Here is a 26,949-nt window from a genome sequence, read left to right as displayed (position 1 = left end):
TACAGTTAAGAAAGAAAGGGAGTCAAGAAAATGTAGACATTAAACTATGACCAATAATCAGTTATGGACAGAGCCATTCATTATAGATAAAAACTTTTTAATCACTACTTCAACATGCACTACCAAGACCTGCCCTTCCCCCGTATGAGATGTGCCCTCCACTCTTCCCATTTTTTTTCAATACAAGGGCTTCTGCCATAATAGGAGTAAGGCCTTTTGTACATATATCAGAGAATCCTTCTCAAAAAATGAATGTCATTTATCTAAACTTCAATCAATTTTGTTGTTAGGGATTTAACAGCTTTTAGGAGGCATAGTGGGCTACAATGAGAGCAAATGATTACATAAAATCATTGCGGGAAACATCAGGACGCACATTAAGATGTTACCGCACATGTTGTGTGATGATGATGGACATGAGGCATTTTCCAAATGAACTTCATCATTCAGGATTTATGGGGCCGCAGCAGATAATTTCCCGCGCATGCTCTTTGATGCAGTCAGGAGGACACTTGTTCACCTCCCTCATACTTTATATTATGAAGATTAGAGTGATAAAACGTAACGGTGGAAGGTTATCTCTCTTTTACACAAGATTCTGCCTGCCTCTAATGTCCTGTAGGGCATAATCAGAATCCCTCCAAAGGGCATATGCATAAAGACCGAAATTGGGTTTCTTAGAATAAACGGTAACGCTATACTCAAACTTCTAGAAGCATTATGAATATAACTAATATGTCAATTTTTTGAGTGTACAATACATATTGAATAAAAAAATAGCAGTATGAGTAGAAAGGCACAGGATACGTTCTGATAGGGGGAACACTGAAATATGTATAAGTGTGTTTTTGCTATTGGCTCATGTGATCTCCACGGACCAATAATAAAGTCACTACAAAAATTGATATAAAGCCTGGACAGTGGTCTTTGCCTATGTGTCATGGAGTAAAGCGTTTCACACTTAATGCAGGGTGAAGTAAGACAACAGAGTTACATAAACCTTCTAAACCTGTCATTTCCTGTTTTCCAGAATCAATACACCAGCTAATACCCGTTGAGAAATAAGTATGACAGCCAAAGTTTGGTAATCACTTAGGCCCATATTTATACATTTTTTTGTGCAGACTTCGCGTCCTTTTCTGACACAAAAGCGGCGCAAACTTACAAAATACAACTATATTTTGTAGGTTTGCAGCGCTTTTGCGTCAAAAAAGGACGCAAAGGCGGAGGAAAAAAAGTATAAATAGGGCCCTAGTATGTTTCATAAGTGTCTGCATGGTAAGAATGTGCAGGCACTTGGGCTACTAGCCCCTGTAAAACTCTAAGGTTTACACATTACCGACTTGGATGATCCTGAGGAAAGCTGAATGGCATCAATGTCAAGCAAAATCAGCTGAAACATGATGACCTAAATATGATGGATCCGTTTGTACTTCAAACGCATCATTTTACCTCTTTTAATCTTCCAAAGGTGCCAAATACCAATAAAGTTTAATAAATTGCCTGATGCCTGCAGGAATTTTTCACGTGGTCCCTGTCCCATGATTGAGTTCTCCAATCACAAAAAAGGGCTCCTTCCAAAAGACAGGCTGAGCCGATATAGATAACTACACCAGGTGAGGACTTGATGATCAAGCATGCCACATAGAAGTATGTGGGTGAGAGTCTGTTAAAACACAAGAGTTTTCGAGGGTAGAAAACAATTTCGGATGGTCCCTTCTGAATGGTATCGATTTTGCAGAGTAAGGGGAACTGAGTTATTCCTGCATACGTTTCCTCCCTCCTTTTGATTACCTACGTAGGACAACCACTAAAATGACAGAGCAGTTGCATTTAAGAATCAATCATTCATAATAAAAAAAAAAACTTTTGATAGAACCATGGAATAAATACACTTGAAAGCATAAATGGCATTCTTATCAGCCACTGTATCAATGTCCCAATCCTTTCAACAATCGCTTCTGCAACCACCAGACCAAAATTCTTTATGCAAGTTTCAGAGATAATCAGATTGTCTAATAGCCTCTAAGATATAACTGAAAATTCTCAATTTTTTGGAGGAAATTCTAAATGTGGAGTAGAATTAAGGCCCATATTTATAATTTTTTTTGACGCAAAAGTGGTGTAAACTGTATTTTGTAAGTTTACGCTGCATTTGCATCAAAAAGTGATGCAAATGCGGAGCTAAAAAAGTACAATTATGGGCCTTAGTTTGCTGAATTTCATTTACCATAGCAATAATTTTGTGGAGGAAATAGAGCTGGTGGTTAGTATTCCATATTTGGAGTTTCCTAAAAAATGCATGGTTTTAATGGAATGACGGTCTGCATTTTCATAATTATGTGAAAGGTTTGCCTTCATGTTCTGCACTGGACTGTCTATTGAAGCCCCCTAGCAGGTCCTCTTGGGGGAGGATAGGTGTTAACGACGAAGTGTATTCCCTTCCGTAGGCGAGCATACATATAAAGGCAAGTTGAAGGAACTCAGCAGAAAAACAGAAAAAAAATAAGCTGGATCCATGTTGTCTGTATTTGCACTAGGGGATCCAGATCCTAACCTCTGGCGTAGTTAAGAGGGTCCACTGAAAGAAGCAAAATGTGGGCCTCTAGAAAACTCTTCAAGAGTTTCAGGTGAGTCCCACACTTTCTGTGGGTTCACCATCATGAAGGAGTGGAGCCACATAAGCGAATTACCACCTGCACTTCTGATCTAATCTTCTAACTTTACGTTATCTTTTTGATCGTGATTGACAAGCTTTTTCGTTTTATAATTTTGGGCTAGTCATGAAAAAATAGGTATATTTGTTTCTTTTAAGTTGAACATTTGCGTGATTTCAATATTTTTTGTTAAAAATACATAGGATGTTTATATTTATTATTATTATTATTATTATTATTATTATTATTATTATTATTATTATTATTATTATTAATATGGTTGTTGAAGTCCTTGTTTATTTATTGTTAACAACATCAGAGTATGGTTATTGTCCACATTGGCTTTTGTGTGCCAGTACTGTGACAAGCTGAAAAGCCCAATCGAAAGCACAAGAAATATATAGCCTGTGATGTCATTTTGTCCTCACTTCACCCTGCTGAATGTATATATTGCTCATCACAAGGCACTGCACGACATGCGAAATCCTTCAGTGATGTGTGACTCCCCAGCAGAAGAAGATGGGAGCCGCATTAGGTGAACACAGCGGGATTATTTAAGGTCGGCAGTGCGACAAAGAACAGATTCTCATCTAAATGGAAGCCTGCATCTTGCTTTGACAGCTAATTTGAATGAATATGAAAAGAGATGGGTAAATTGGATGTAAATGATTCAGAAGCCTCAGATGAAATTCACATTTAGATTGGGTCATGTTGAGCTTGTTTGGTTTAACAATTATTCAATGAAAAGTGCTTAATAATTGCATAGGTCTAAATCAGTTACTAAGACCCTAATAAAGGGCAAATGTTTTAGTATTGGTTGGCTGCACAGTGAATATGTGAAAGTACTCGTGAGGTATGCATGTTCCTTTTGGTCTAATGGAGAAGGACCCCTGTTCCTCTAAACAATCACCAGAAACTTGAAGCTTCTGTTCTCAGTTATAAGAGACACCTGAAATTATTGCAAATACACAAGTGCAATAACCAGATCTACACCTCTATTCCAGATTTGGTGCAAAAAGAAGTTTGCATTCGAAAAAAGATTACATTCAGTGATGGTAATGGTAAAGTATTTACTCTGGGATCCCATAAATTGACCGAGCCATTAAAAACAGAGTCTAACAGTCAATTTGTATATTTACTTTTATTTTTATTTAAAACTCTGCTTAAAAAAAACTGGCAACAAGGACACATGTGACAGTAAATTGTTCTGGCTTGCTTAAGTGGGCAGAAACAGGCTGCATTTTAAAATATCTTATGGGATCAAGGAATCTGCTGCAGAGGTCTTTGGGTGCCCAGCAGTTTTGGGGGTATTATCATAACAGTACGATAACTCTTGTGGTTAATGCATTTGCTGCACAGATTTTAGTTTTATCTAGTCACAGTTTTGCTTCATGAAGTAGAATAGAAGGTTGATTTGCCTGTCACAAAGCACAATGTGTAACATGAACACCAAACATTTGTATTTTGTGCTGCTAACTCAATAGATAATTCTCTTTGTCACAGAGGTCCTTGTTATTTGCAGTTCATGAATTACAATTTCTCTAGTATTGGGAATGGCCTTTTTGCAGGGTCACCTCAAACCTTTTGCCTTCCTCCTTCTCTTTTTCCGACCTCATTTTTGCTGGCTTTAGGACTCCACGCACTTTACCACTGCTAATCAGTGCTAAAGTGCATATGCTCTCTCCTTAAAACATGGTGACATTGGCACATACCTAATTGGCTTATTTAATTTACTTGTAAGTCCCTAGTCAAGTGCACTACATGTGCCCAGGGCCTGTAAATTAAATGATACTAGTGGGCTGCAGCACTGGTTGTTCCACCCACATAAGTAGCCCCCAACCATGTCTCAGGCCTGCCATTGCAAAGCCTGTGTGTGCAGTTTCACTGCCAATTCGACTTGGCATTTAAAAGTACTTACCAAGCCTAAAACTCCACTTTTTCTACAAATAAGTCACCCCTAAGGTAGGGCCTAGGTAATCCATAGGGCAGGGTGCTGTGCAGACAAAAGGCAGGACATGTACCTGTGTAGTTTACATGTCCCGGTAGTGTAAAACTCCTAAGTTCGTTTTGCACTGCTATGAGGCCTGCTCCTTCTATAGGCTAACATTAGGCCTACCCTTGTATACTGTTTGAGTGGTAGCTGCTGATCTGAAAGAAGTAGCAAGGTCATATTTAGTATGGCCAGAATGGTAATACAAAATCCTGCAGACTGGTGAAGATGGATTTAATATCACTATTTTAGAAATGCCACTTTTAGAAAGTGAGCATTTCTCTGCACTCAAATCCTTCTGTGCCTTCCAATCCACATCTGGCTAGGTTTACTTGACAGATCCCTTGTGCATTCACTCAGACAACCCCAAATACAGGATGCTCAGCCACACCTGCATACATCTGCATATTGAATGGGTCTTCCTGGGCTGGGAGGGTGGAGGGCCTGACACTTCCATGTCAAAGGACAGTAGCCTGCCCTCACACAAAGGACTGCCACACCCCCTACTGGGTCCCTGGCAGACAGGAAGGAACTAAAAGGGGCTTTCAGAGGTTTCACACTGTCTATTGCGGCAAGGGTATCTTCCAAGCTAAAAGAAAGTGAAACACATGCACCATGCGCCAAGCTTGCCTTGTTAGTATCCAACTCCTCCCGCCACTCAACTAGTGAGTTTTCATCATTACTGCTCACAGAATATAAAGCGCAGAAGTGATCCTCCCACTTATCTGGTGAGATTTGAGAGCACCTGGGATTCCCATGGCCTCTGGTCCCAGCCGTGACCAATAACCAGAAAGTGCGATTATCTCATACATTAAGGGACAGTAAAAATTCCGGCCATTTATCCTTGTCTCATTTTTTCTTCGCCACTTTAAGTGGCATTTTATATCTGAGGCGAGCACATTTAATTTCTTCCTGTTTGCACTCCCTCACAGCTTTTTTTTAGCAATAATGTAGCCCGCTTGCAATCCTGAGTGAACCACTTAGGGGCTTTCCCTGCCACACTGGGTAATCCCTATAAAAACATGGCCTCAAGTTTATCAAAGAAAATCGTGTGGGTACATAACATGGAGTCAGGATCCTCAGAAGTTCCCTCCAATCCCAACATGATTCAGACAAAAAGTTGATAAATCTCTGCATGCAGTTCCTGATCTGCCACGACTCTAGGCCACGTTACTGTGTTGATCACAATAGGTTCAGGCAATGCTACAAGATCCAAGCAGGTTGTCTTATAAAATTGTTCCCCCCAAAGGTGGTAACCAATAGATTATGATCACTAACTAGCACTCATCACCTTCATGTCACTAAAGTCCGGCCACAACCGAACATCCACTAGCACATAATCAGTGACACTCTTCTGGAAGTCTCTTTTAAAAGTAAATGCTCTGTTTAAACCTGAACGGGTTCTCCCATTACAGGCACGCAGACTATGCACAACCACCGAAGAGGCTACTTACAGGGCTGAATAAGAGTAGTGGCTCATCGGTTACATGCCACATGTGGAACTCCCCAGTGCTCATCCTCTTCCTCGGTTACCAGATTAAGGCCCTCATTACAACCCTGGCGGTCGGTGATAAAGTGGCAGTAATACCACCAACAGGCTGGCGGTAAAAAAAATGGAATTATGACCATGGTGGAAACCGCTCAGACAGACAGCCACTTTAACACACTGATCGCCACGGCGGTAGCAACAAGCACCATGGCGGTGACCGCCAACAGCCAGGCGGAAGACAATGTTTCGCTCACTGTATTGAGACAGGCCTATCTGCCACCTTTTCCGGGGCGGTACCAACGACATCAAAAGCACAGCGGAAACAGACACAGAAGGGAAATGACTCACCTCTGGAGACTCATGGAACAACCACGACGCCATGGAGCCCGAGCTGCACATCTTCCCCATGCTTGTATACCTCTTCATGCATTACGAACATCAACGCCGGCGAAGACGACCACGGTATTGCCAAGTAGCACACAAGGGAGGGGGGAGGAACAAGAGAGTGACACACACATGCAACACCCCACCCCCAACACCATGCACACAAAAAGATGCAATAACATTACATATCCACCCCATACCCCTCAGGAAGAATGCAAGGACAAAAGGAATTGATTATAGCGAGTGTAATAAGATAAAATAGTAGAAATACGTGCTTCAAAATAAAAAAGTACATATATATATACAAATGGAGGGACACTGCCCAGTCCTCAATGTCCGTGGCCCACAGGGCCACTACTCATAGGCCAAGGCCCCACCTCACTCCTGCAACAGCACGGAGAGAACACTGCAGGGGCATCAGGTCGAAAATATACAGGCACCTCAGGGGGACGTGGAAGGGGGGGCACCCCAGCCGGAAAATGGTACAATGCCGCTGGTCCTGGAGGGGGATACATGCCCTGTGCTTGGTCCTGGGGAGCGCAAAGCCACAGTCTCTCAAGTGGGTGGGTTGCCCACTGCTTGGTTCTGGTGAGTGCAAGGCCACAGTCTCTCAAGTGGGTGGTTTGCCCACTGCTTGGTCCTGGGGAGAGCAAAGCCACAGTCTCTTAAGTGGGTGGTTTGCCCACTGCTTGGTCCTGGGGAGTGCCAGGCCACAGTCTCTTAAGTGAGTGGGTTGCCCACTGCTTGGTCCTGGGAAGTGCAAGGCCACAGTCTCTCAAGTGGGTGGGTTGCCCACTGCTTGGTCCTGGGGAGTGCAAAGCCACAGTCTCTCAAGTGGGTGGCTTCTCCACTGGTTCTGGAGGGGGCATTGTGCCCAGTGTGCTTCATCCTGTGGAGGATGGGGTGAGTGGATGGCTTCTTCACGGCATTGTGCCCAATGTGCCTCATCCTGTGGAGGATGGGGTGAGTGGATGGCTTCTTCCACTGGTTCTGGAGGGGGCCTTGTGCCTAGTGTGTTTCATCCTGACAAGGAGGGGGTGAGTGGATGGCTTCTACCACTGGTTCTGGAGGGGGCCTTGTGCACAGTGTGCTTCATCCTGGCAAGGAGGGGTTGAGTGGATGGCTTCTTCCACTGGTTCTGGAGGGGGCATTGTGACCAGTGTGCCTCATCCTGTGGAGGATGGGGTGAGTGGATGGCTTCTTCCACTAGTTTTGGAGGGGGCCTTGTGTCCAGTGTGCTTCATCCTGGGAAGGAGGGGGTGAATGAATGGCTTCTTCCACTGGTTCTGGAGGGGGCCTTGTGCCCTGTGATGCAGTTCTTGGGGAGTGCAAGGCCACAGTCTCTCACCTAGGTGTTACACCCACAGGATTTTCAGGGGCCAGGATGCACCACAGTTCATGAAGGCAGGACTACACACTGTCCGTCAGCGGTGATGGCTGCTCTGTGCTGGCAGTGACAGGGCTGGTGTCGGTGCTGGCAGTGGTGGAGGGAGGATCCAGCCCTTCCCCTGCAGCCTTCGGCAGCTGCCCACTGGGGATGCTGCTGCTGGCAGTGGTGCTAGTGGCGATGCTGATGGCAGTGCTGGCAGTGGTGAGGGGAGGCTCCAGCCCTTCCCCTGCAGCCTCAGACGGCTGAACCGCCATGGTTGGTGGTGGGGGTACCGATTGAGTCCCAGTACCAGTCCTCTTGTCTTTCCTGCCTGCTGGTGGTGCCTCCTTGCCCTTCCCTTTGCCAGCTGGGGGTGCCTCCTTGCCCTTCCCTTTGCCAGCTGGTTGTGCCTCCTTGCCCTCCCCTTTGCCAGCTAGTGGTGCCTCGTTGCCCTTCCCTTTGCCAGCTGGTGGTGCCTCCTTGCCCTTCCTTGACGCACCTGGTGCAGGCACACTTTCAATGCTGGTGCCTGGTTCCCTGCAGCCTCTCCCACCTGCAGTAGATGTCGACACCACTGTGTCCCTGGACTGTGTGGCTGAGGTGCTCGCCTGGGTTCTGACCACCCTGGCCCGACATGAAGGATGGGGGGTAGGAAAGAGGTCAACGGTGGAGAGGAAAAGCTTCTTAGGGACATGGGGCGGAAAGAGGTAGAAGGTTTGGGAGTGGAGGAAGAGGAAGTGGTTGTAGAAGGTGTCTGCTGATTTTTGGTGCAGGTGCATGGGCTGGATGCCGTTGTGAGGTGGATGGCTGTTGGGTGTCTGAGTGCTTGCATTTGTGTACTTTGGGAGGAGGGGGCACAGACACATTGGGAGAGGACACAGGGGACGTTTGCATCCCTGTTGGGGTGGTGACTGCCAGTGAGGGGTGTGTAGTGGATGAGGATGTAGCGCATGCAGGTGTGAGTGGAGACACTTATGGGAGGGAGGTGGACGAGGAGGAGGAGGGGGACACAGTGAAGGCAGTGGATGTTGGTATGTCTGCATCTGGATGGTGTTTGTGTGAGTGCCTGTGGGATGATGTGTGGTGCTTGTGTTTGCCTGAACCACTCCTGTATGTTGTCCTGAGTGCATGCTGATCTGCCTGTGTGCTTGGGATAGGTTGGGGTTGAGGGTAACGGGATTGGGCAGAGGAGGTTGGAGGGGGGAGGCTAGAAACAGGGACAATGGTTACCATCAGGAAGGAGGCCAGAGCCTGGATTGATCTCTGTTGGGCCTCCATGCCAGAGTGAATGCCGTCCAGGAATGCATTAGTTTGTTGGAAATGGGCTGCCAGCCCCTGGATGGCATTCACAATGGTTGACTGCCCAACAGAGATGGATCGCAGGAGGTCAATAGCTTTCTCACTCAGGGCAGCCAGGCTAACTGGGACAGGGCCTTAGGTGCCTGGGCGAAGGAGATGCCCACCACCTGGGTAAGCGGGCACGGGAAACACACTGAGGGGCTGTTGGGAGGGCGGTGCTGCTATGGGGGGTGGCGGCTGTACCTGTTATTCGGATGGCCACAGAGGTGTCCGCCACCACCAGGGAGCTTCCATCGGAGGAAGTATCACTGTCCGAACTGTCCCCTCCTGTCTCCGCTGTGGTGCTCCCCTCGCCCTCCATCCCACTGGTGCCCTCACCGTCAGTGGATTCGGCCTCCTGGGCCCTGTGGGATGGAGCTCCCTCCATCACTGGTGCCTCTGCTCCTCCGCCAGCTGATGCTAATGCACAGAAGGACAGGGTGACAAAACAAAAAGGGGGGGGACATAAAGGATACACTTGGTCACTGGCTGCTCCAACACTGCCGTCGGCATACACGACACACACACACACAGGGAACAGCCCTACGCACTTAGCAATGCACAAACAGTCACAATGCTAGTCACCAGGCCAAGGACAGGAATACCTAATGCCAATAGCAGCATACCTGAAACCCACTGACCCCTGCCCAGTAGTGGATGCCTACTAGCTTGGTATGAGGTGGTGTACATCAGCCCCTGCCCAACATGGGACCTACCCTGTAATGCCCGGCCTGGCCTAGGGGCACCCACGGGCCCACATCCCAAAACTCGGAGACCACCCCACCACGTGCAAGTAGTATATTGGGAAACTACTCACCCCGTGTAGCTGCTGTGATGCCCTCAAGCGCCCATCCAGCTCCGGATAAGTCACTGCCAGTATGCGGTCCATCAGGGGGGTCAGGGTTCGACGGGCACCCCTTCCTCGTTGGGAGGCCATCCCCAACTGGGTCTCCGCAGTCTTCTGTGTCTGCGTTTCAGGTCCTCCCACCGTTTGCGAAGGTGGGTGCTCCGCCTGCCGTAGACCCCCAGGGTCCGCACCTCCATGGCGATGGCACACCATATGCCCTTTTTCTGATGAGCGCTGACCTGCAGAAATATACACATAGAAAAAGTTATCAGTCAGTCCGTCCGGCCTGTTAACCTCATGGCCCACCATAGCCCTCACTTCCCCTTACGCACAGACATTGCCCTCCATACATGCAGCACGCTGTCAAGGACCCTTCCACCAAACCCCCCCAACACAAGGCTCTCACACACAGCACTCCATGCATTCATGCCCCATGCATCGTGCTCACAGTGTACTCACCAGTTGGTCTGGAGGCCCATATAGCATTCGGTACTGGGGGAGGACCCCATCTGCCAGTCTCTCCAACTCTGCATCGGTGAAGGCAGGGGCCCTTTCCCCAGTGACTTGAGCCATGGTCGGTTCCAGACACAGGTCACAGCAGCACTTGCAGTGTAGGTCCTCTCCTGTCGAAGGTCAGGTAGCAAGTGAGTGAGCAGATAGAAAATGGCGGTCACGTCCACGGCGGTGTGTACCATCACCGCCTGCGTACATCACTGTTGGCCACTGTAACCCATAGGGCCCAATGTTAACCAACGAGGAGTTGCACGCGGTTTTCAACTGCCTCCCGCAATGGGGCACGTCAGCGGAATTACCACATTTCCACTTGTCCCTCCACACAGGACAGGCGGACGCCATTTCAGGGTGGGGGCAGGCCATGGCACCTAACTGTGTCACAGTACACAGATGCACCATTGGGGCCTCTCCAACATAATTGTGTTACAGTCACAACATGCAATGCAGTGTAGTGTTTGGAAATGTGGAATACTGACCAGCTGCCACTCCTTTGCCCCCTAGGTTACAACCGCTGCAGATGAATAGGAGATGGAGACATCCCCCGTGTACAGACCCCTGGTGGACTTGCCAACAATGGAGGGCAGGCACATTATCCTCACCTATAGACTGGACAGGGCCACAATCACAGAGCTGTGTGCCCAACTGGAGCCTGACCTAATCTCTGCTATCTGTCAGCCCACCGGGATCCCCCCTCTTGTGCAAGTACTATCTGTGCTCCATTTCTTGGCAACTGGCTCCTTCCAAGTGACAGTGGGCTTGGCAGCAGGAATGTCACAACCAATGTTCTCAATAGTGCTGACCAGAGTGTTGTCTGCCCTGATTAAACACATGCGCAGCTACATCGTCTTCCCCTCGGTGGAGGATTTGGCCACAGTGAAAGCTGACTTCTATGCAATGGGACATATCCCCAACATTATTGGGGCAATTGATGGTACACATATAGCATTTACCCCCCACCCCGGAGAAAGAGCTTTCACTCGATGAATGTGCAGATAGTGTGCCTGGCAGACCAGTACAGCTCCCATGTCAATACAAAGTATCCTGGGTCTGTGCATGATGCCTTTATCCTGAGGAATAGCAGCATCCCATATGTGATGGCTCAACTCCAGAGGCACTGGGTGTGGCTAAAAGGTGAGCCCTGGTTCACACTCAGTAGGTGTTGGTGTATGGGTATGGTGTGGGTCTTAAGGGTTAGTGTGTGGCTAACAGTTGTCCCTCGATAATTGCAGGTGACTCTGGTTACCCCAACCTCTCATGGCTACTGACCCCTGTGAGGAATCCCAGTACAAGGGCAGAGGAATGTTACAATGAGGCACATGGGCGAACAAGAAGAAGAATAGAAAGGACATTCGGCCTCCTGAAGGCCAGGTTTTGTTGCCTCCATCTAACAGGTGGATCCCTGTACTACTCACCCAAGAAGGTGTGCCAGATCATCGTGGCATGCTATATGTTGCACAACCTTGCCTCACGTCGCCAGGTGCCTTTTATGCAGGAGGATGAGGCTGGAGATGGGCGTGTGGCAGCAGTGGACCCTGTGGACAATGAAGATGAGGAGGCAGAGGATGAGGATGAGGACACCAGAACAGCAATCATAGGACAGTACTTCCAGTGACACACAGGTAAGACACTGTAACTTAACCTTGCATTGACAGTTTTGTGTTGGACATTGTACATGACAGGCAGTTTCCGCCAAAACTATGGCCACTTCCTGTACCCTTTGTCATGTCTATTTTCAGATTTCTGTGCCCCACTCTGGCTCCTGGTGTGTTGACTGCAGCCAACTACAGGTCCTACTTATGTATACATTACTGTTCAGTTTAATTGCGATGTTTACAGATTGTTAAACGAATACATAGTTCAATTATTTGACAGACTCCATACTTGTAATTTTTTCCAAGGGTGTTAATTTAAGTGCTAATAAGTGGAGGGGGTATTGCAATGGGCTGGGGTGATGGTGGAGGAAAGTCCATGGTAGAGTCCAGTCTATTTGTATCACAGGTGCATTGTCCAAGGGGGCATAGGAAGTGGAGCAATGGCAGGTCAAGGTGGACAGGGTGATAGAGTGGGACACAAGGGTGACATTCAGGAGAGTCCTATTTCCTGGCGGGGGTCTTGGCAATAGTCTCTGGCATCTGCCTGGATTGCAGGGACCGTTTGCTGGGTGGTTCTCCTTCTGCAGGGGAGGGGTGCTGGAGGCCTGTTGGTCCTGTGGCGGGGCCTCCTGTCCACTAGCAGCAGCGGAGGTGGAGGGCTGTTCATAGTGTCCGGGGCCCTTTGGTGTGCCACTGCCTCCCTCATGGTGTTGGCCATGTCTGCCAGCACCCCTGCAATGGTGATCAGGGTGGTGTGGATGCCCTTCAGGTCCTCCCTATCCCCAGGTACTGTCCCTCCTGCAGCCTCTTGGTCTCCTGCAACTTGTTCAGTATCTGGCCCATCGTCTCCTGGGAATGGTGGTATGCTCCCAGGATGTTGGTGAGTGCCTCCTGGAGGGTCGGTTCCCTAGGTCTGTCCTCCCCCGTCACACAGCTTCCCTGTTGTCCTGTGTCTCTGTCCCATGAACCGTGTGCCCACTACCACTGACCCCAGGTCCCTGATCGTCCTGTGTTTGTGGGGTGTCCTGGGGTCCCTGTAGTGGTGGACACACTGCTGATTGACGTGTCTTGGGGACAGAGGTATGGGCCTGCTGGGTGGGTACTTTGGTGGTGTTTCCTGAGGGGGGAGGCTCAGTGGTGGTATGAGACTGTGCCTGGGTAACCGACTGTCCAGAGGTCCCTGATGGGCCAGGTTGGTCATCCAGATCTGCTCCTCCTGCCAGGCCCTCAGGATGCATGATTGCCAAGACTTGCTCCTCCCATGTTATTAGTTGTGGGGGAGGAGGTGGAGGTCCACCGCCAGTCCACTGTACTGCTTTCTGGTGTCTTCCTACCACGGAACGCACCTTCACCCGTAGGTCGTTCCACCTCTCCCTGAGGTCATCCCTTGTTCTTGGGTGCTGTCCCACGGGGTTGATCCTGTCCACGACTCTCCGCCATAGCTCCATCTTCCTAGCAATGGATGTTTGCTGCATCTGTTCTCCGAATAGCTGTGGCTCTACCCTGATGATTTCCTTCACCATGACCCTTAGCTCCTCCTCTGAGAACCTGGGGTGTCTTTGTGGTGCCATGTGTGTAGTGTAATTGGTGTGTGTGAATGTGTGTGGGGTGATGCGTTGGGGTGTGTGATGTAAGGTGTGTGGATGATGTATGGGCAATGGTGTTCTGTGGCTCTGGTTCTGTGGGTGCTCTTGGTGTCTCTCTCTCTCTGGTGGCAATGTTTTGTAGTCGTAAAGGGTTGTGGGTACTGTGGATGTGTGTTTTATAGTGGTGTGTATGTGTGGTGTGTGGATGTGTGTCAGGTGTGTGTAGTTTGAGTTGTCCGATGTAGTGTTGTTTTGTTTGTATGTGTATTTTGAGCGCAGCGGTATGTACTGCCAATGATTTACTGTGGTTGAATGTCCGCCGCGGTGATTTGTGGGTCATAATGTTGTGGACGTAGTTCAGTTGGCATAACGGTGTGAGTTTGGATACCACCAGTTTATCACCGACCTTTGGGCTGGCAGACTTGTGTGTGTGGCTGTATAGTGACGAATTGCTATGTGTGTGTCATAATATGGGTAGCGGTAATCCGCCACGGCGTCGGTATGTTGGTGGCAGTCAGCATCGGGGTAAGCAGGGCTTACCGCCAATGTCATAATGAGGGCCTATGTGCAGAACAAGACTCAAATAAAATATTAAACTCACCAGCAACTATTATTTTGGAATCCTGTTTATAGGTACCAATTACATTTCCTAGCATACCCAGGACTGGGAAATCACACTTTGCTGGCATAGAATGAACATATACATTCAATAAAACTAATGACAGCCCCCTAGGGAACTTTAGCTTGATACCTATTAGATCAGGCAAATATATCAGGAGGGGTTCTTGTGCGCAAGCAATATTATTTTTCAAAATCATAAGACCCCCCATCGCCCGCTCCGTTCTCCTAGGGGGAATTGCCTCAACACTATAAGGTGTGAACCCACTGACGAAAACCTTGTTTACGGCCCAGGTATCTTGGAGCAAACAGACATCATGCTTCCGAATGAAGGTAAGCCAGTCCTTCTCGTCCAACTTGGAGTTAATCCCTGCCACATTCCATGAGATTAAATGAAAGTCTGACCTAAATATGGCTGTTGCTAAAAGAGTGTCATTCATTTGCTCCATGTTGGTACTATGTATTGACTCTGAGACCAATCCATCTACTGGCAAAGTAGTTTCCACTGCAGGAGGAACTTTAGAGTTCAGCCCATCTGCTGAATCCAGAGATAAATGGTTACTCTTATTAACTGGGTGAGGCCTAAATGGACATGGTCAATCCAGCTGGTCTAAAGAAGCAAGAGTTGAAAATCAATCAAAAGTGGGATCTTCAAAGTTAACGTTACTGTTACCCCGTTTTCGCATTATGCCCTACTGGGCAAGCTGTTTAACTTCAACGGCTGCTCCCATTGCTACTGGTGGGTAAAAAAAGCCTAAGGGAAGGGCTGTAATGTCCCCCTGGCCATGTCAAGATTGACTTAGCAAATATAGCAAAGTTCGAACAAGGCTAGGTGCCTTGAAATTCTCAATAATACAGTCTCCCTGTGATGCTTTTTGAGTAGGGCACACCCAGGAGACCCTGCAAGTGGAAATAATTTCCCTAGAGAGATCATGAGAACAACCAGAATGCACCCGCATCCAATAAGCAACTTTGTTTAGGAGAGAAGCATGAAGCTCCTGCTTTGCCACAAGGAGAGATGGAACATTTTCAAGAAAAATTATATGGGGGTGCACTCAGGTGGAATATGGGGTCTGATATCAGATTTTTCAGTCTTAGCACTTGTGTTCCCTGGACCCACCAACCAGCTTGCTGTGGTTATTTCCAGTCTCCTAGATGTGGGACTAGAGGAATCATTAAGTATTTGCTGGTGGGTGCCCTCACTGGGTCCATTACTAGCGCAAAGAGTCTGCTCTCCCCTCTCAATTGGGAGCTCCTGAGGGCCTGATGGACAGCACTAATCCGACAAGCTGCCTAGGACTCAATAACTTCCCTCTGCACCGAGTTCTTAGATCCAGTCATTATCACAGAGCTAGAGGAAAATAAACCACAAGCTTGCAAGCTCTCACACCTCATATCGCCAATCTTTTAGAGTTCTAATTCAATCAGTCCCAAACGCTCGACTAGTGGCTTAAATTTTAGGTTCAGGGCAGTATTTGTCATATCTTTCAACTGGTCGATCAGGAAGCCCTGGCCAGGCACAAGTGCTGGCTCATCCCCCTATGATGGCACCTTCTGTCTAACAGACTGGATAGTGCTGACCCTTTGTCATTTCGATGATCTGACGGCCTCTTGATGCTTCCTTCCCCCTCCCCCCCAGTGAATCATTGCTAATCCTAGGATAAGGGGCAACAATGACAACTTCTGGCTCCAAAGGGACAGGAGCCGGTGGTGGCAACAAAGAAACCCCATTTCCCCCTAGCTGAGCAACATCTACTAGGGTCAAATAGGATGCCCCTTCAGATTAAAGGATAGGCACTGCAACATCTAAACTGGGAGATAAATCCCAGAGGCTTTTTCTCCCAGGGGAGAAAGTTGCAAAGCAACAGAGAGCCGACGCTTGGCCAACTCAATCTCTTCGTCAATAATGCCAACTGCCTCCGTTAAAAGGTTATCCATGCTTGTTCTCTGAAGGATACACTATGCTTTTTGCACCTACAATATAATCCCAGGGGACATATCTACCACCGATGTAGATCAGTACATTCAGGGTAGACAAGCGTGAAGTGATGCCAGTCCAATAAGCATGACAGGACCACAGCATATGCAGCAAGTCAGCATCTATTTGTGCACACCGGGGGAAAGCAACATCCTCTCTGTTGTAAAACATATTCATATTAGCAGGTGGGAGATAAGCTCTGTGTATGATATACATCTTTCTAAGTTTAACCCCTTCTGTACCATGGATGTAACATTTATGTCTTCAAGCACAGGGCTGCTTTGCCAAGGAGGTAACGTTACATCCAGGGATTGACTCACGGGGGGTGCTAGCCACCCGCCCACACCCCCTGACAGATGGCAGCAGAAGCGCTTCTGCTTCCACCCCGACTCCCCTGTGACATCTGATGATATCAGAGCACACCATGCACTGAGGTCATAAGAAGTCGCCCCTGATTCCCTGGAAGCTATGTTTCCAGCGTGACCCCAGAGAAACCGGTGAGTTTCCCCTCAGGGAAGGGGAAAGGGGAGGCCAAAGTGGCATCGGAGGAAAGGAAAGGCTTTTCCTTTCCTTCAATGTCATTTTGAGCATTCCTGCTGTACGATCGCATAGTGATCATGCAGCAGGAATGCCCACTAGACACCAGGGAGGTATTTTTTTCTTCTTATTTCACATAAGGGGAGCGCCCCGTTAGCCAAGGGTCACTCTGCATGGAGGCACACTACTGTTGGCCATTTCTGCCCCCCTTGAGGGCAATTCGGCCCATTTTTATTAGGCCCATCTGCCCCCTAGGGGGGCAGAAACCACTTAGTCACCAGGGATTGTTGTAGGTGTGGGTTGTGCTTGGCGGGGTGGCCCCTTGGGGAAGGGTCACTCCCCATGGTGGTACATTACTGATGGCCATTTCTGCCCCCCTTGACAGCAGCAGTTTGGCCTATTTTTATGAGGCCCATCTGCCCCCAAGGGGGGCAGAAACAACTTAGACCCCAGGGATTATTGTGTGTGTTTTGTTTGGGGGGGCGGCCCCTTGGACAAGGGTTGCTCCCCATGGGGGCAAATTAGTGCTGGCCATTTCTGCCCCCCCCCCTTGGGGGCATATCGGGCTATTTTTATTAGGCCCATCTGCCCCCAAGGGGGGCAGAAACTACTTAGGCACCAGGGATCGCTGTGTGCCTGTGTGTTTTGTATGGGGGCGGCCCCTTGTGCAAGAGTCGCTCCCCTTAAGGGGACCTTCATTTTGGCTGTTTCTGCCCCTTTTAGGGACATATAGGTCTATTTTTGTCAGGCCCCTCTGCCCCCAAGGGGGGGAGAAACCCCTGCCCACCAGGGATTATTGTATGGGTGTATGTTTTTTTTGCCTGGGGATGGCCCCTTGGGCAAGGGTCGCTCCCTCATGGGGGCACATTACTTTTGGCCATTTCTGCCTCTCTTGGGGGCAGATTGACCTATTTGTGTATGGTCCATCAGCCCCCAAGGGGGCCAGAAACCACTAGGCTCAGTGGATTAAGTTGTGTGTGTGGATGTGTGTATATTTGGTTTCAGGTGGCTGCCACTTATGCAAGGGTAGCATCCCTTAAGGGGACATTCATTTTTGCTTTTTCTGTCTCCTTTGGGGACAGATGGGTCTATTTTTATCAGGCCCATCTGCCCCCAATGTGGGCAGAAACCCCTAGCCACCAGGGATTAATGTATGGATGCATGTTTTTTGCCTTGGGGATGGCCCCTTGGGCAAGGGTCACTCTCCCACATGGGCACATTACTTTTGGCCATTTCTGCCCCCCCCTCGGGGGCAGATCGGCCTATTTATGTAAGGTCCCTCAGCCCCAAGGGGGGCAGAAACCACTGGGCTCCGGGGATTAAGTTGTGTGTGTGTGTGTGTGTGCTTGTGTGTGTGTATGTTTTGTTTGGGTGGCGGCCCCTTGTGCAAGGATCGCACCCCTTGGGGGACACTAATTTTAGCCATTTCAGCCCCCTTTTGGAGCAGATCAGCCTATTTATATTAGGCTCATCTGCATCTAAGGGGGGCAAAAACCATTAGGCACCAGGGGATTATTTTGTGTGGGCATGTTTTTTGTTTGAGGGGTGGCCTCTTAGACAAGGGTCACTCCCCTTTGGAGGGCCATTTATTTTGGCCATTTCTCAACCCTTGGTCTATTTGTGTAAGGCCCATCTGCCCCCAAGGGAGGCAGAAAGCCCACCAGACACCAAGGATGATTAAAAGAAAAAAAAAGAAGGTGTGGGTATGGCCATACCTCGAACCCCACCTCAAAGAAATGGGGACCAAGTCATTCTGCCCACAGGAGGCAGATGGGGTAATTACCACTGATCTGCCCACCCTAGGAGGCTGAAAGCCTACTAGAAGCCAGGGAATTAAAAGAAATATAAAAAAATAGAAGGCTGGAGGCTGCTAACCACTATGGGCATGGTTATACCCCCACCCCAACATGCTAATCATTCAAAGAACCAGGTCTTGAGATCCTTCCTGAATTGCATTAGTGATGCAGCATGTCTGAGGTTGAGAGGGCGTGTATTCTGTGTCTGGGCTGCAAGGTCGGAGCAGGATCTTCCTCAAGCTGTGCTTTTCTTGATTCTGGGGCGGCCGCGAGGGAGAGATGGGAGGATCGGGGTTGCCTGGCGGGGGTGTAGAAGGTCAAGGGGCGGTTTAGGGGGTCTGGTCTGATGTTGTGAAGTGCCTTGTAGGTGTGAGTCAATAGAATGTAGGTGATGCATTTGCCGACCGGGAGCCAGTGGAGGTCTCTGAGGTGGGCAGAGATGTGGCTGTAGTGGGGGATGTCCAGGATGAGTCTGGCTGCTGCACTCTGGATTCTCTGTAGCCTTGCTTATAGGTTCTTTGTGTTGCCGACGTAGAGTGCTTTGCCGTAGTCCAATTTGCTGTTGACCAGGGCTTGGGTGACCGTCCTTCCAGTCTTAGTGGGGATCCACTTGAAGATCCTATGAAGGAGCTGCAAGGTGTGGAAGCAGGCAGAAGAGATGGCGTTGAATTGACAGGTCATGGAAAGCGTTGAGTCCAGAATGATGCCCAGGTTGCATGCATGGTCTTTGGGGGCATTTCCTAGGGTGGCTGGCCACCAGGAGTCATCCCAGGCAGAGGGGGTGAAGCTGAGTACGAGGATCTCTGTCTTGTCTGAGTTGAGCCTGAGGCAACTGGCTTCCATCCAGGGGGCGACTGCTCTCATACTGCTGTGGAAATTTCTCTTGACTGTTGATGGGTCATTGGTCAAGGAGAGGATCAACTGGGTGTCAGTCAGGGAGAGGATCAGCTGGGTGTCGTCAGCATTTCTGTATGTTTTTTGCCCTTCCCTGTCACAGGCACTTGGCCCACCTACACAAGTGAGAAATCAATTGTATCAGGAGACTGAGGGGAATGCTGGGTGGTACGAAATTTGTGCCGGTGCAGTGATCCCACACTGAACTGTGAGGAAAATTAGATTTTTTAGCTAAATTTGAGGTTTGCAGGAGATTCTGGGAAAGAAATTGCTGGGGGATCCACACAAGTCACACCTCCTGGACTCCTTCAGGTGTCTAGTTTACACTAGGTGCCCCCCTTGCCAAAAAAACAGGTAGTTTTGTAATAGATCATTTTGATGTGTCCATGTTGTATTTTGGATCCTTCCCTGTTACGGGCAGTGGGCCTACCCACACAGGTGAGGCACCATTTTTATTGGGACACTGGGGGGCATGCTGGGTGAAAGGAATTTTGTGACTTCCCTCTGATTCCAGAGCTTTGCAGCATCAACATGTGAGGCAAAAGCCATATTTTGAGGTTTGCACAGAAGTCTGGGTGACAGAACCCAGTGAGAGCCCCACAAGTCACCCCATCCTGGATTTTCCTAGATATCTCATTTCCAAAAATGTATAGTTTTTCTAGGTTTTCCTAGGTGCCGCTGGAGCTAGAGGCCAAAATCCACAGCTAGGCACTTTGCAAAAGACACATCAGTTTTCAGTGGAAAAATGTGATGTGTCCATGTTGCATTTTGAGATGTTTTCTGTTGCGGGCACTAGGCCTATCCACACAAGTGAGGTACCTTTTTTATCAAACGTCTTGGGGGAAGAAAGAATAGAAGAACAAGTGTTATTCCCAATTGCCTTTCTCTACATTCTTGCCTTCTAAATGTAAGACAGTGTATAAGAAATAAGTCATTTTGAGAAATGCACTGTAATTCACATGCTAGTATGAGGACCCCCGAATTCAGAGATGTACAAATAACACTACCTCTAACTCCATATCTTGTGCCCATTTCAGAAATACATAGGTTTCATTGATACCTATTTTTCACTCTTTATAGTTTACCAAAAGAATTGCTGTATCTCCGGTATACAAGGGAAATCCATTGCAAGGTACAGCTCATTTATAGGCTCCTGGTACCTTGCATTCATGATGAATCTACAAGCCCTATAGATCTCTGCAACCAGAATGGACTTAGCAGATGTAACAGTAAATTGCTTTCAAAAATCTGCCATAGGTGGAAAATGTTACAGAAGAAAAAGTAGACAGAAATGGTGGGGGTTTTTTTCAACTCAATTTCAATATTTTTTTATATTTCAACTCTTACTTTCGATAGGGAAACCTTGAAGGATCTACACAAATGACCCCTTTCTGAATCAGAAATGTTTAGCTGTCTGGGATCCACCATTGTCTTCACACCCATTCCGGTCACTAACTGGAAGGAGGCTGAAAGCACAAAAAATAATAAAACTGGGGTATGTCCCAGTAAAATGCCAAAACTGTGTTGAAAAATTTGGTTTCCTGATTCAAGCCTGTCTGTTCGTGAAAGCTGGGAAGATGGTGATTTTAGTTCTGGAAACCCTTTGTTGATGCCATTTGCAGGAGAAAAAACAGATGCTTTCTTCTGCAGCACTTTTTTCCCATTTTTCCCCAAAAAACGAATTTTAGATGTATTTTGGCTAATTTCTTGCTGTCCTCCAGGGGAACCCACAAACTCTGGATACTTTTAGAATCCTCAGGATGTTGGAAAAAAGGGATGCAAATTTGGCATGGATAGCTTATGTAGATGAAAAGTTATGGGGGACAAAGTGCGAACTACTTATATAGCCAAACAAGGCTTGGAACAGGAGGGGAAAAGGCCTTCCGGTGAAGGGGTTAAAACGAGCACTGTGTGGCACATGTCTTGGACCCTCCAATAGGGCGGCCCACTCCTTATCAGTGCAAGTGTGTGTTAAATCTGCTTCCCAATGCTGTCACAGAGTGAGAAGCTGTGGAGAAGTATGGGTGCGGAGAGAGTCTGCAAACCAGTGTATGAGATGTCTGCCCCTCCCCATCAAGTGAAAGTATTGGACCATGAGATGTATAGGTAATTTGGTGGTCAGATCCCCACAATGGGCCAATAATGTGTTGAGTAATGAGCTGTGTAACAAAAATTGACCCGGGAGTAGGCCATCTTCCATCAACATCTCATATGTCGTCAGTGTGCTATCCCTATACAGATCCCCCAGTGTGTGCAAGCCAGTTGAGTTCCATGTTAATAGTTCAGCTATCGTTGTGGGCCCTCCAGCCCGAGGTGTGCCCAGTAGTTCCAAGCCCAGTGCATAGGGGATCACATGATTAGGGATGCGAAGGCAACAGTAAAAAGCAGAGAAATGCCCCTCCCAGTGCTCGCGTGCAAGGGTTAAATACATGGATGATAGTGGGCGTATTCCAGCTAGGGAAGGATGTGTCTGTTTCCGATAAGTCTAGATGAGCCAACCACTGAGCAACCCACTGAACCTGGGCAGCAAGGTAGTATTGCTCAAAATGTGAAGCAGCTAGACCTCCCTTGTCCATAGTGAAGCAATGATTTTTCACTGCCACTCTACATCATGATTTTTCCCAAATGACCTCACGGATCTGTTGGTCGAGCATGGAGAAAAATGCAACAGGATGTAAACAGGAAGATTAGCAAAGTTAGATAAGAGGTGGGGTAAAACTACCATCTTTAATAAGGCCATCTTTCCTGCACTCACCAGGGGAGCATGTGCCAGCAATCCATCTGGGCACATAGAGATGTTACTGTTTGAGTGACATTGCCTTCAAAAAGATCAGTCATCGAGTGATATACCCACCCCCCAGGTACCTGAACGTGTGCACTGCCAATTCAGTGGTACCCCACTAAGCTCAAAATAAGGATCAGGAACATCAGGAACATCAGGAAGAAATGGGAACAAGCATGATTTAGCCCAAACAATTTACTCTCAGACCAGAAATGGTAGTAAAGTGGGCAAGAGTTAAAGCATATGTGGCGGGAATAGCATGTGTGTCCCTGATGTAAATTAATATATTGTCTGCATATAAAGACATCACATGTCTCCCATCGCCCAGCGGCTTGCCTCAAAACCTCCCATCCTGTCACATTTCCAGTGCCAGTGGCTCAATTGCTAATGAAAACAGCAAGGGTGACAGCGGGCATCCCTGTCTCATCCCTCTGTATGGCAATGGATCCTGAGATAAGAGGCCCTGTCTTAACCCCAATACAGGGGTTAATGTATAATAGTTTAACTAAATGAATAAAGCGGTGGCCAATGCTGTAGCTTAACAGCACAGCAAAAAGGGTACCTCAATTCCAGGGAGTCAAAGGCCTGTTCAAGATCTAAGACTAAACATCCAGCACAGGCCCATGCATGACTGGCATAGGTCATGACTCTAAAGAAGCAACGTAAATTTAGGGAGGTGTTGCATGCAGGGACAAACCCATTTTGATCTGCGTGGACTAAAGACAGGACCAAGGGTGCTGATCGAGCCACGAGTATTTTCGCCAACATTTTTTCATTGGTGTTTAATAGTGCTAGAGGTCTGTAGGAGCCAACTGGTTCAGGGTCCTTATTGCGTTTGGGCAGGAAAATAACTATTGCCCCTTTCTAGGAGGCAAAGAGGTTGCAGATGGAGAGAGCTTCCTCATATACATTCAGCAAGTGAGGGGCCAACTGGGTCGTATAAGTTTTGTATAATTCTGCAAGCAGACCGTCAGGGACTGGGGATCTGCCAGTGGCCAACTATTTGATAGCATCTTCAATTTCTTCCAGCACAATGGGACCACCTAAATCTGACCTCTGATCCATGGTAATGCAGGGCAGCATCAGGTTTGTGAAGATGGAGTCATAGGCATTTGTGTCTTAATCTGTTAGGGACTGCTATACCCGTGTATAATGCCATGTGAGTTCATCGTGAATATCATGCTGTGTATAAATAATAGGGTCTGCTTCGGAGCACAGTGCCATTATTGGTTGTTGAGGCCAATCCTGCTGGATAAGCCACACTAAAATCTGTCCGGCTTTGTCAGCAGTGGAATGTGTGAGAGCCGAATGTGCATCAAAGTTAAGGCACCATAGTCTTTCTAATAGTATGACGTGTTCATGCAGCACTTTCGCCAGTTCCCTAGCTGCACTAGCTACTGGTGTCTCCAGGCCCAGAAGTGGGTGTTCAAACTTGGAAATATCTCTGGTAATCTGCTGTCTCATGTTGCCCCTGGCTGATGCCTTTGATGTCACAATTTTGATTTGTATGTGACCATATTGATATTATATTGTGTGAAATGATAACAAGCTGATTGTAAAGTAGTGCACTTAAAAATCTATATTGAGGTGCATTCACTGTAGAATAGGAATTAAATGTGTGTGATATAACCACATTAACTGAAATATATCTTTGATTTTGATCTCATATATTTCCTTATAATGTTAGAGAATAGTTATAATTGAAATGATAATGATTTTCATCACCGATGTTCATGAAATGTTACAGGCTAATGTTGAAAATTTTAGCACTCCACTATATTTATTGACATGTATTAACAAGTTATTTCACCTTCGTACTTTACTAAAATGTGGAGTCAGACAAGATTCATTGATGACAATTTGATGACGTTTACATGTGTTTGCTTAACATGAATAAAGCTTACCAGTTTAATTCTGTTTTAGTTTAGTAATGTTAAGGCCTGCTAGACCACAGCTTCACAGATTGTGGGAAAGTGTTTCCTTTTTGTTAACATGTCAGTTCTTTTCATATGGAGATCACATGATGTTAGTTTGGAAATAGAGGTGCTATTTTTCCATATAGAGAATGTAAAATTAACCTTTAAGCCCGTACTTGGAGAAAGAAACAATGTGAAGACTAACTCTATTCTGTATTTGCAAAGTCGTACAGGACACCAAGGACAGATATCTTCCGAGAACAGTCTTGGGGACTTCCAGACATATTACAGATACCTGTTGTATGTTATGAATGGATTGGATAATGAAATCATCTGTTCTATATGGGTTTACCAATGGACAAATCATCATTCACTTTGGACTTGAAGTTATTGTTTTTAGTTTACTGGGGTAGGAGAGATCCCTTAGACTGTGAGAGGTACAGACATCTTTACCCTCGCCCCACACTTCCCCTAACATTTGCTGAGAGGACTTAGATTTTCCTTGACCCATGAGAAGACTCTTGACCAAGCTTCTGAGATGTTGACACCTTCCCTTTTTTCTTACTTTTTGCCAACCTTAGTTAGCTTCATTTTGTCCTGAATGTCATTTTTCCAACTTCTTTTCCTCCTTTATTTATTTTTATTTTTTGTCCCTATGTCTTGTAGCCCAGCACATGTCAATTAGTGACTCGCTTTCCTTGAGGGATTCACATTTTTTAGTTAGCTAATTAGATGACTGAAAATTGTACTAATGCTTAGGTGGGTAGGACAATGTTTATTTAGTGAGCACCAAATGTTGCTACTGTTGTTTTGAATAGCAACTATTGAGTGTTTACTTTGTTTAAATACTAATTAGATTGCATTTTTTCCAAAGGTTTGGACATCCAATGGTGTTACTGTTCCTCTGTGGCTCGTTTTTGAGAATTGCTTACATTAACCTGAGTATAAATTTGTAATAAAGCCTTTTAACTTTATTTCCGATTTGGGTTTTCACTGTGTGACCTAATTAGTCATACAATATATTAATTGTTGATAAATTGTGATGTGTACTGCTCTTACCTCCTGCTAGGGTGAAAGATTTGTCTACCTTGTTTAGAGCATACCTGAAATGCTCCATTATCTGCATTTGTAGCTGCATGCAATGAGCTGCATAGCCAAATCCTGACGGGTGTATACTTTTTACACTCTTTTTGTCAGATTACTCAGCAGGATGAAGAATCAGGAAAACCATAATATTTGAAGGTGGATACACAAGCTGCAGAGTTAACATAGCTTTGAATCCTTTTTGTCTTGAAAAGAAAATTGATTGTGTTAAATAACATCAGACTCGGGGTGAATTTATGAAATTTTTGCACAGGGCAGCACAACAAGTCATCTTGCTGTGCTGCTCTTTGTAAAAAAAAAAAGAGCAGGAATGCACCACATCTATGAGATACAGCGCATTCCTGTCTCTTCCAACTGCACTTGTGCTGTTTTGGCTGCCTAGTGCCAATGAAGGCTCCCTCGCACCATGGTGCAAGGGTGTCTGTATTGTCAGCAGGATTGTTTTTGTGCAGGAAGGGTCACCTTCCTGCACAAACACAGTCCTGGGAGGCTTTTTCCTCTTTCTATGTGTGCTGTAGAATTCCGCACACATAGAAAGAGGAAAAAAGAGGAGAAATTAAGATATTTCTCCTTGTTGCGCCTCTCCTGGGGAGGCGTAAGGTTTTGGCGCATCCCCAGGTTTATAGTCTCTCGTTGTATGTAAAAAAAACACCGCAATGCCCATGTAATGCCTCCCTAGTGCAGAGTAAGGCAACTCAGCAACTTACACTACCTTGCCTATCTTCATATCTATGATGCCATTCAAAGCCATGCAAAGTGGCTTTGCATTGTCTCATAGATATGGTTGAGAGGTTTGGCGGCACAAGCTTCTCATAAATATGCCTCCCAGTCTCCCAACCGCAAGCTACCTTAAAAGAGAAAAGGGGACAAGGGTGAGGAGTGACTTCTCAGAAAACTACAAAAATACAAGAAATGTCATGGAAATGGTAACGAAACCAATTAGCTCAAATGAAAGAAGTAAAAAGAACCCTAAAGAGTAGTCCCACATTTCATGAACATAGGTCCTTGTGGACCATCTAGTAACTAAGGGCCAGATGTAGGTAGTTCCGATTTTGCGAATTGGAAATTGCGAGTCGGTGCGACTCGCAATTTCCGATTCGCAAAATCGGATGCAGAACGGTGTCTCAGACACCGTCTGCGACTCGCTATGGGGTCGCAAAGACCCACCTCATTAATATTAATGAGGTGGGTCGCATTTTGTGACCCCATAGTGAGTCCCTGCACTCACAGGGATGGAGGCCTGCTGAAGACAACAGACCTCCATGTCTGTGACTGCTTTTTAAATAAAGCAGTTTTTTTTTTATTTTGCAGCCCGTTTTCCTTAAAGGAAAACGAGTTGCAAAATAAAAAAAAATAACGAAACCATTTGGTTTCGGTTTTTCAGAGTAGGCAGTGGTCCATTGGACCACTGCCTGCTCTGAAAACCCCTTTTTGGCAACATTCACAAAGGGGAAGGGGTCCCATGGGGACCCCTTCCCTTTTGCGAATGGGTTACCACCAGTGTGACACTGGTGGTAACTGCGAATTGCTTTGCGACCGCATTCGCGGTCACAAAGCAA

This window comes from Pleurodeles waltl, chromosome 10 (genome assembly GCF_031143425.1).
Source record: "Pleurodeles waltl isolate 20211129_DDA chromosome 10, aPleWal1.hap1.20221129, whole genome shotgun sequence".
Taxonomy (NCBI): Eukaryota; Metazoa; Chordata; class Amphibia; order Caudata; family Salamandridae; genus Pleurodeles; species Pleurodeles waltl.
Note: the sequence above shows the minus strand (reverse complement) of the source record.